Source organism: Porites lutea, chromosome 4, assembly GCF_958299795.1.
Source record: "Porites lutea chromosome 4, jaPorLute2.1, whole genome shotgun sequence".
In the NCBI taxonomy this organism is placed as follows: Eukaryota; Metazoa; Cnidaria; class Anthozoa; order Scleractinia; family Poritidae; genus Porites; species Porites lutea.
In genome coordinates this window covers 20,010,781-20,022,001 of record NC_133204.1, presented here as the reverse complement: position 1 = coordinate 20,022,001, position 11,221 = coordinate 20,010,781, and positions in this window count along the sequence as shown.

Genomic DNA, 11,221 nt, shown 5'->3' with positions numbered 1-11,221 from the left:
TGAGAGACGCCGCCGCATCAGATGAACGGGAATAATGTTGAGCCATCTCCCCACTCTTCCAACCTATATACTGTGCAACGTGCTGTTGAGAACAACCTAGCAATCTCAAAGTAGTAGACAAACCCACCCGGAAACTATGAGGGGTTTCGCCGTCATGAAGCTTAGCTTCAATGAGATACCCCCAAAGGCGGTTATTAACAGCCGAGCCGACGAAAGGCCTGGGACTAATATCTCTACTGCGGTCCGAAGCCCGAAAGAAAAAACCCGAAGCTAAGCGGATCTTAAGTAAATCGCACACAGAAAGATAATAAGTTATCCAATTAACCGGGCACACGTCTGTTTTGCAAAAGGGAACCAAGGCGAAAGAACGAGGGGGGTCTTTACGCAAAGTTTTAGAAAAGGTAAAACGCAACAAGTAACCCTCACGATCTTTTAATTTAAAAACCTGGCTGGCTAATAGGCGACCCAAATCCTATGCCCTGTCGCCCGTAAAGAAATCTATTACAAAAAAAGGTAGCATCCCTAACCAAAATATACTGACTAATTCTAGACAATGATTGACTATCAACAATTTTTCCCCGTAAATGAGCAATTAAATTCTGGAACTTAACAAAGACCAATGGCACAGCTTGCGAAGGCGAAATAGCCATACCCGCCTGTTCGACGCGAACAAAGTTCAAGTATTCCTTGATGCGAGGATGCGCGACAGGATTAGTGTGGTCCATGCGACCAAGTTTATTAAAGATGGACCTGAGCTTTTCAAGCAGGGAGTCAACGGTGCCAGCGGCTAAACGGCGGGGGCAGGTGCAAGCCTCTCCGGAACATGTGGGGACATGAACCACTGTTCGCCCCGACGAATCTTTATAAATGAGAAACTTAATAACGTCGTCTACCGTACAAGATGAAATTGTTTTAGGCGGGGAAACTGACGCGAGAAACGTAGATAACTGCTGCTCAAGGGCTGACTTTTGACGTTGATAGGGCCAACGCTCAAACGAAGACCTAAACTCTTGAAAACGCTCTTGAATAACCTTCTCATCCACAGGACCCCTGCCACGGGGAACAGCTGACACCAAGGGCGCAGTGGGAACCCCACACGCTTGACAGAAATTGGCATCTGCGTCATTAGGATACAAGCATGAACCACAAAGACGGGCTGGTTTCCATGGTTGCGGAATCTAGCAGAAGACCATAAACGGCAAAAAATTAGAAAATACAGCGATAAGCCCACAAGTCCCACTGAAGACGTCGCGCCGACCAGACATGCGTGGAGCGAGAGGGAAAAAGCAACACAGCATCGTCACCCTTCCTGCCAAGCAAAAGGCGATCGACTGCGACAGACTGAAGGAGAGCCCACCAAAAACGCCTGGGACGCAAATCTAGGATCACCAGAGTAAGGGCTCCATGGAATCCCTGATCCAAAAAATACCTCAAAAGCGGACCGAGTAAAACAAAAGGTGGAAAAGCGTAAATGTTATGCTCCAATGGGATGGGCTGCGCAAAGGCGTTAACTCCCTCAGAGGTCGGAGTAGGGCAAGGAGAATAATGAGGAAGCATTAGACCAGAACGATCCCTTCGACAGTTACTGTCTAACGCCATAAGATCGAAGGAGTGAGGACCGAATCTGCGTTCCACTGAATTCCAGGCCTGTTCTGACAACATACAGTCAAGGTCCGAACACGCTCGAGAAGGTGCGTCTGCCATATTGTTGCGGGAAGGAACATAATGGACATCAATAGCCAAGTTTAACTGACGGCTACACTCCAAGATTTCCTTGACAGAATCGTTAACTGATGAATTCTTGCAGCCGAAATTGTCCAAGGCGGCCTTGAGGGTTCGATTATCAGTATGAATATCAACCCTAGAATTACGTACATGGTCTCGGAAAGCCAAGAGTGAGCGTACCAAAGCCTTAGCCTCGAGAGAGTTAATATCATCCGAAGCATCCATCCAATAGTCTCTGGACTCGATCCTTCTCCCGTCCTTAAAAAGAACTCCACCCCACGAGCGTTTAGAGGCATCACAGAACAGGGAGACTATACAATGTTGCTCCGACCTCCAAGGCAAGCAGTCTGACCAATCATCTAAAAAGCGCCAGTACGCGACATCAAAGCGGAGTCTTCCTTGGACTTTAGCAGCAGTCTTAGAAGAACGCGTAAGCTGGGCTATCGCGTTAAAGACTTCGCGGACGTAAAGCTTGCAACCAGGGGTGGCTAAACTAAAAGAAACGACCTTGCCAGCGAAACATTGCAGCGTTTTAAGACTGACACAGGAGGATGACAAAATACTTTCCCGCAAGGTCGCGAACTTGGTCTTCTTATCCTGGGGAATAAGAAACGCCTGGCACATAGAATCGCATAAAAAAACCAAAAAACAGACCACCGTAGAAGGAACGTACTGCGACTAGTCAATATTAATGAAATAGCCAGGTTCTATTAGAATGTAACACACAATGTAAGCAGCAGCTTCAGCTCTCTTAGTGCTTGGAAGAATGACGGAACGCATCGGAGAGGCAAAAAGCTGTCCCACATGAGGGTCGTCAATATACTGTGACAGGGGAACCCCAAGGGAGCGGGCGGCATGCGAGACGACTAGACCTAAGTTATGATAAATATAGGCGCTGGCCTTCCAACCAAAGGGGAGCGTACGAAACACAAAAAAGAAATTATCCCACTCGAGCCCAAAGTATGTCTCAGACGACTGATGCAGCCGAACATGCTGGTAGCCACTCTTGTCATCGAAAGTCGTCTGGAAATGCCCAGGCAAAACATACCGGGGCAAATCCGCCAGGTGATCTAATTTAAATGGAAGATCTCTAATCCATAAATTTAAAAACCTTTCATCGTGGCAGAGACGAGGCTTGGACGGCTCAATGGTAATTGGAAGGACCAAATGAGGCGGAGACACGACTCCAACTTCTCCCCAAACGGACAAAACCCCTGATGCCACCCACTCAACAATGGTATCGCAAATAAAATCAGCGAACTGTGCACAAATAGCAGCGTTCTTGATCTGAATGGAAGGAGGGGTCTGCGCATGGTAGAACTGCCCCTTAAAATCCCCCCTAAATGGGGTGAAAAAATTCTCCACACGAACACCATCCCGGAGAATCTCGAGAAGATCCACCGCACAGGAATAATTGGCCAGCAGACGTTGCCAAACAAGGAAACTTTCGTGAATCATATCAGCTTTAAAATGACCCGGGTCACGGAAGCGAAGGTTGGTCAAATCACCTAATTCCGGGCGAGAGGAAACCATCTCCGGAGAGGCCAGGGGGCCCATGAAGGGCTGGGTTCCCTGTGCCAAAGAGCGAAGAGGGACAGATCCGCGAAACTGTAAATACGAGTCCCGAGCCTCCAAGATCTGCGAGGCGAAACGAGAATGACGCGTCTGAAAAAGGGAGTAAAGGGAAAACCGTAATGCTAGGCGGAGACAAACAGGGAAACCAACCTCTCGTTGACCCCAGAATCCGAACCAGGTCCAGAACAGAGACACATAGGAGGTCCCCCAGGGTTAACGACGAGAAGGGCTTTTTTTTTTTTTTTTTTCTTTTAAAAAAAAAAAGACATGGACAAAGATGAACACAAGCAAAATGTTTTATTTAACGGCGAAAAATAAAACAAAAAGGAAAGTACAAGGCAACAAAATCTTGTAAATCAAACATCAAGCGTGTATATCAGCGAGGGTTTACTCGCCCTCCATAACTAAGGGCTCCACGTCCCCGTCTGTACGGAAACTGCGCCTGAGTGGCCCTACAGGTGCGCGCAAAATGACCCAAGCGGCCACACTTGAAACATGGTCCTCGCCCGAACGGTATTCCAAGCCTTGGACGTATAGGGCCAGCGTGCGACTGACCAGACGTCTTGGAAGCAGACTTAAGTATGGAAGCGGCCTCTTTAGTGACCTTAGCTCTAACGGGGTCTCCCAACAGCCCTAGCAATAAACGCTGCAACTCGGGGGAACTGAGAGAGTCCCATCTCGCTCGTACCTCGTCAAGGGCCGCGGCATATTCTTCAGCCTTCTGGTGTGCCTGGGTGCGTGCGAGGCGCACTAGAGCTTGTAAAATGTCCAACACTTCAAAACGGTCAAAAGCGCTATTAGGACGGTTAAGGTATCTTCTAAGGTTAACCAAAGTACCCTCGCTAGTTTCCAAAGTTTTCTCCTACTCAAGAGCTCGGACCTTTCTTTTTAACTCAACCAAACGAACATCAGCCTGACAGACGAGAGAAAAAATTTAAAAAAAAAAAAAACGTAAACGAAACGAAAACAACAAACACGGTGGCAAAACGGGACGCATAGAAGCCGATTAAATTTCCAAAAGGAACAGAAAGCACCTAAAACAAAATTTAAAGTAGACCAACCAAAGTCGTAAAGAAAAAACATTGCCAGATGAGCACGACTAAGACACTTCGCTACAAAGGGGTATCCCTCGAATATACATATAAAATGGAAAACTACGAGCAAAAGGGAAAAGACATAACCATAAAGTATGATAACGATCTAACGTTCCTGTCTCCCTTGTTGATCTCATTTACCTTCCGCTTCGCTCAATAATGACCACTAATATAATTTCCTCGCCTAAAAGCGGTATCTCATTATGACAAAACAGAAACTTCAATTATGCAAAGGTAATATACACTCATTCGCTACCAGTATTCCTCGCTAAGAAGCGGTACCTCCTAACAAAAAACGATAAACAGGCTTCGCCTTGAAGCGGTATCCCTTCGCACGAAAAGCGGAAACTCCCAATATGCCCAAAAATAAATTATGTACAATCACTAACACAACTTCGTCGCTATAAGCGGTATCTCCTCGAGTAGAAATATCGACCAACGTTCCTTGCAATATAAAGCCGTATCTCCTCGTTTGTGAAGCGAAAAACCCCCCAATCGGAAAAATATAAGCTCATCTTACCACCACCATTTCTCGCTATAGAAAAGCGGTATCTCCTCGCTAACAAAGCGGAAACCTCAAGCACTCACTTCCTTTTCCTTCCCAAACTTAATAGACATAATATGTTTATAATTTTGTTTGTTTAACGAGCGAGCACAGTTAAGACTAGTAAAGGTCCTATAATTTATGCCCTAAGGTGTAAACTTCTTGCAATAAAGCATGAAAAAATCTGCATAGATGAACTAACACCTTAGCAAGCCGCTGAAAGGGGTAACTAACGAAACAACAAAAGGAAATCTTCTTACGCTACAAATAAAACAGCAAACTCTAGCCGCGAAGCGAAAACCCTAAGCAGACGTGAAAGAGTGACATACGACTAATCTCCCGCGCCATAGGGCGGAAAAACCTCGCTTACAAAGCAGCAAAAAATGCTAGCATATGGAAAAATAACACCCGAGTAAACACGTGGCAAGCAGCAAGCAAAACGGAGGACTACATGCGGAAGTATAGAAAAATACCTAACAGAAAAATATGTAAACGCGTGGCAAAGAAACGAGTGGCTCGCAGGGCTCGCTGACCGAAACAAAAAGAAAAGCAAAAGAATACCTCAGGCTCAACCACTGGTGGCGGAGCAGCTTCAACAGCACCAGCTGGCTCTTCAACAGCCTCGTCAGGAACAGGAGCAGGCGGAGCATGAAGGGCAGCCCTGACATGAAAGGCTGGTGCCGGTCGAGGGTAGATTGCAGCGACAAAAGCTTCCTTCACTGGAACGCGGGCAAAATGACAACGATCGAGGCAAAACACGAGAATTTAAGCAAAGAGACCGCAAAGCATCATACCTGCAGAGCACGGCGGAATCTGAAGGATATAGCTCAAATTCCGTGATGCGCTAATTATGTATGCAGTGAGAATAGCAGCAAGAGGTTTGTGGTCATTCTGTACTGTTACTGCATGACCATAAGCATACTGGTCAAATCGTTCAAGACCATACAGGACAGCCATCTGAGTTGCCACAGACTACAATGACTACATCATCCACTATATTGAATACACCATCGAGATCACCTAGCGCTTCATCAATCTTGCGCTGGAAAATTTCACTTGAGACTTTGAGGCCAAAGGGTAGCCTCTTCCACATGTAGCGACCAAAAGGTGTAATCATTGTGGTGAGTTTGCTGGATGCTTCATCAAGTCGAACATGCCAATATGCTTCTTTTACATCTAGTTTGCTAAAGATCTTCGCATCTTTAAACTTAGGAAGCACATCATCAAGCACAGGTAATCGGTAATGTTCACGCTTGAGTGCAGCATTTAGGGGGTGAGGATCAATACAAATGCGCAATTTACCATGGGGCTTACATACAACCGCCATTTGACTGACCCATTCGGTTGCTTCGGTCACTGGAACCAGTACGCCTTTGTTTACGAGTCGATCTAGTTCACAAAATTTGCAGTTGAATTTTAACTTTTCTCTCCCTTTGTGTGAGGTTTTGTTCATTTGGGAACCTTTCTTACCACCGGGCGTTTTAGTTTCAGAGTTTTGAGTTATTTTGTTCACACTTGTAGAAGAACTTGAGAGGGTTGTACTTTCTCTGAATTCTTTCTTTTTTCTGTTTGACTGTTCGAAAGCCCTACAAATTTTTACTGCTTTGTCGAGTGTCAAATTGTCTTCCCTGAGGAGTAATTCTTGAAGTTTTCCAGTCACAGTAAAAACTATTTTGTCTCTCAACATCCGATCTTTTTCCAGAAAATTGCACGCGGCTGCTCTTGTTTTTAGCTCCGTGAGAAATTTGTCGAATGGTTCCTGGTACGGAATGTTCCAGAATCGATGACTTCATTGTCACGCGGGTTGCAGTATCTTTCCAATGCTTCTAAAACTTTATCAGGTTTATCTTTATCGCTATCATCTGTCCAAATAAAAGTATCGTACACCTCGAGAACATGAGGGCCTGCACAGTTTAAAATGATAGCAGTTTGTACTTTATTGTCCTTCTCTGAAGCTCCAGAAGCTGCTAAGGACACTTCCACTTGCCGTTTCCACCATTTGAAGTTCTCGGACACATTTCCCGAATTCACATCTAGTTGGGGAGGAAGTCTAAACTGTCCGGTTTCTGTAGTCGTCATTTCATTAACTAAATCCCACCGCTGCCACCGTGTTGATTTGTTAGAGTGGAGAACGAGGAGCACGACAAGAGTAGAAAACAACATGGGTTTATCCGTGAACCGCCATTACGAGAGCACATGGTTCGAAGTGAAGGATCATGGGAACTAGAAACATACTTTATGTATACTACAATATACTATCAATCAACAGACCAGCTCAAGGTGAAATGCAAGATGCTGGCCATACTATTTAATTCTAATTTAAGATTTTAAGGTAGATGAGGGTGAAAGAGGAAATTACAATACATGTAAAAACTAACCCCGAATTTCATTCCTTGGGAAATAGTACAAAATAGTAGAGGAAGTTATGCAACAGGTTTTTCATTGAAGGAAAGTCATACTACAACAGTGTACTTTACTCATCATTGCATTGTCTTACATTTTTTTGGTTATGTTTTTCAGATAATTCAGTTGATAGAACCCCTTAGCTTTTTCCTTGCGTTTCATGAAAAAGGTGCTGTTTCATTCAAAAAGGTTTGAAGCCGGTCGTCAGCAGAATTAAAGCCTCTTTTGCTTCATCTAACAGTTGCTGCTGTTTTGAAGACTCTTGGTTGAAGGTTTCTGTTTGCTTGTGAAAACTTCTGCCTGTTCTGGTGATGCTGTTCCATTTTTCTCTTTGATGGAGTTGTCTAAAGAATTGGCTTTATTGTTAACGAGGTCCAGTACTTGTTTTCCAAGACCTAGAGACAAATGCAGCGGCATACATGACAGTGAATCAAGAACAGGACCAGCTGTTTGGAAGATCGGTCTGCTTTCACAGTTATGGAGTTGGTTTGCTTTGGATTCCACAGAGCCACCATGCATGAACTTTTCATTATCGGAGCAGATAGATTGAAAAGTTCGCTGTAGAAGTGTGTTGATGTACCAGGGTGTGTGCGGTTTGCCCTTTTCAAGATCTTTGATTGTGGGATGGCAAAAGATGCAGAAGTAAGTACCATTAGGTCCTGTCAGACCCAAGAACTTGGCAATAAATTCCCAGTCCCCTCCAAGACTCAACTAGTAGTTGGAAATACAGCACTCCACTTTAGATGACATTCCATCACTGAAATTTTGTAGAGTTGTTGAACCTGTTGATTTCTTGCAATGGGAACAATGTTTGCTGTCATGCTGGTTTTGGTTGGTTTTAAGAAGCTGTTGAAGATCAGCTGGCCAACTTTGCCTCCCTTTGATGTTTGAATTTAAAAAAGTTCTTTATTGCAGGACATTTTACTTTTCGGAAGCAAAACCTTTAAGTTCAAACTGAGAACATCAGATGCAAGTTCCTTTACTGTTGTAATAACTGGACCGAAAACTTTCTCCATGCACTCATAACTGTCTTTGTCCCCTTCAAAAATTGCCGGTTGGCGGGCTGATCGGACAGAGTGTTATTCATTGCAGTTAAGAAATTAGTATGTGTAATTAAATGGTTACGAGTGAAATTAGGGAATAATTTCACGCGCGTTTTGTTCAAATCCTTATAGTTTCCCGAGCCTTCAGGCTCGGGAAATTGTTGGGATTTGGACAAAACGCAAGTGAAATTATTCCCTAATTTCGCGAGTATACCATTTGATTACCTATTAATATCGTGGGTGACGAATTACATTAGCAATCTTGGGTTTTTGACATGTTCGATCCTGGATCGTATCGATCGAGAACTCCACTCTCTCAAGTGTTTAGACCTTAAATTTGGCTTATAAAGTTCAGAATTTTTCAGACTTTTTCGGCAAAATACCTGTTAGAATCCTTCTTGATGTTCTCTTGTGTGTTCGGGTTTTCTAAAGCGTCTTTTTGTGCCCTGACATCTTCATTCACGGCATTTTAAAACTTCGCCGCCATCTTGACACTGAGACGTACGGAAGGGCTGCCATGGCTATTTTGTAATTTCACATGTGAAATTACAAATTAACGCTGAAATTTCGCGCCAAAATTAAGGAGTAATTCGTCACCTATGATATTACAAGAGTAATTTGGTAGACTTCCCTCCCTTATTATATGGCTGAGTCTGTTTTTGCCATGCGATTGGTCAATTTGCGGTCCATAACTTGCTATACGGACCAAAATTTTTAAAGAAAATGCCTATTTTGGAGGTCTAAGTCTCTTTACCTGGGAAAAAATTTTTAAAATAAAGTTATAAGATGCCTTTCATCCTTGAGGACTTGAATGCTGACTTTGGCTTTGAACATTTTAAACTGTGTTTATTTGTGGACGAAGGCGATGAGGAAACTAACTTGTAATCTTATAGAAGAGGATTCTAGTCAGTGTTTGAAAATTTTATCGTAGTACACAGTTAAGAAGACAAAAATCGACTGGCAGAGATTCGAGATGTTGTGCCTAAGAGAAAATGAGTAATTCCTTCAACAAATATGATAACAAACATACCTGCACCCGATCATCTTGACAAGCTTCTTTGCCATTTTGCAGTGTTTTTTCAAAGACCAACGAAAGAAGATTGAAGCGAGTTCGAGCCAGACACAATAATGTCGAGTTTTCAAAAGACTAGCGTCACATTAACGAGTGAATACTTACAGTGCTCTTAGTTTCCACCGAATAAACTTTGAAATTTGTATGTAAACCCTGAGGACTAGGATGTTGACTTTGCCTTTCCAAATTTTAACCTAGCTTTGCTTTAATGAGAACGAAGCTGTTGTAGAAACTGAATCGTAACCTTACCGAGGAAGAGAATTCTAGTCAGTGTTTGAAAATTTTAACGCAGATCACAATTAAAGACGAGTATGAACTGGCAGAAAGAGAGGTTTTTTCCAAAAACAATTAACGAGCAAATCCTTTGACAATGACAACAAACTTACCTTGAAAAGCTTCTTTGCCTTTTGCAGTGTTTTTTCACGTGGACAAATGGTGGAAAGATGGAAATGACTACTAGACAGACAGTGTCTGGTTTCCAAAATACTCCAGCGTTACGTTAAAGAGCTAAAACTTACAGTGCTCTTAGTTTTGACCGAATAAACTTTCTTAACATGGCGATTTGGTTTTACTCTCTCATAAAGCCTTTGTTATGTGCTATTGTTTTCGTGCGCCAAAACAACTTTCTTGTTTGACACCTGTCAAATGACTGTCAAATCGTGCGTCCTGCAATTGTTTCCGGTCCCCCAAACAGGAAGAAGTCATATAATAAGCATCTTATTAGCCTCGTTTATTCGGTCCGTTCGCGCTTGGGCTATAAATCAATGGAAAAAAACTCGGTCCATAATTTACAGTACGGACCGAAAACTCGGTTCATAAGAGGTGTTTATCACTTGAGAGAAGAATCCATAGAACATTGTCTGGAACATTGCTTTTCTTGACCAGCAGGCCACTTGCATTTAGTTGGTGAACAGACTTTTTGATGACATCTGCGATGTTGACTACTCTGAGAGAGGACACTGTCTTGCTTGAAGAACTTTGAAATGACCACATTCATATTCAAACTTCATTGATTTCAGATGGTTCTGTATCTCCCTCTCTGGACCAAATATGTCATATCCTACAAATAGAAGAAGGTAACCGTTACAGGGTTATGTTGGGTCTGAAAGCCCAGGGCTTTGTACATGTATTTAGTCCAGAAAAAAAGTAATGAAGGATTGTATTAAGAGAAGCTCCAACTGACTTCTGATCAGTTGCTTAATTCTTCTCCCAATTTTCGTTTGTATGCTTTGATATGAAACGGAAAATTTGACATTAGATCAGAAGTCATTTATGGCCTTATTCCATGCACCTTTAAACTGTTTATGTTAGTTTTGGAGGGCCAGTTTGAAATATCTGAGATAATTTGTACTTATTTACAAACTTCACAGGGGGAATACGAAAAAATGGTCCCAGAATAAGTGAAGCAGACAGAGGAGTGCAAAGAGCCTATTTATTTGCATGTACATGTACTTTTAAGGGGCTTAAAGTCCTGTGCCAGAAACTGAAAGCATTGTGTGAATGTTTCTGTGTCATTTTTTGTATCTGGGCTCCTGCACTGTGTAGCCTGTCTGTGGCAGTTTTTCTTACTTTTTAATCTCTTACTATGAATAATGATACTCAGACACTCTAAAGTTAACGATTACTGACATACTGTAGATAGACGTATTTATCAAGAGCATCTTTAAAGGTTCTTTTACTCATTTGGAGCATTTCTATTGGCATCTGTGCTTTAAGTTCTGCAACCTAGAAGCAAATAATGAAACTATTTCTTTTTATAATGTTA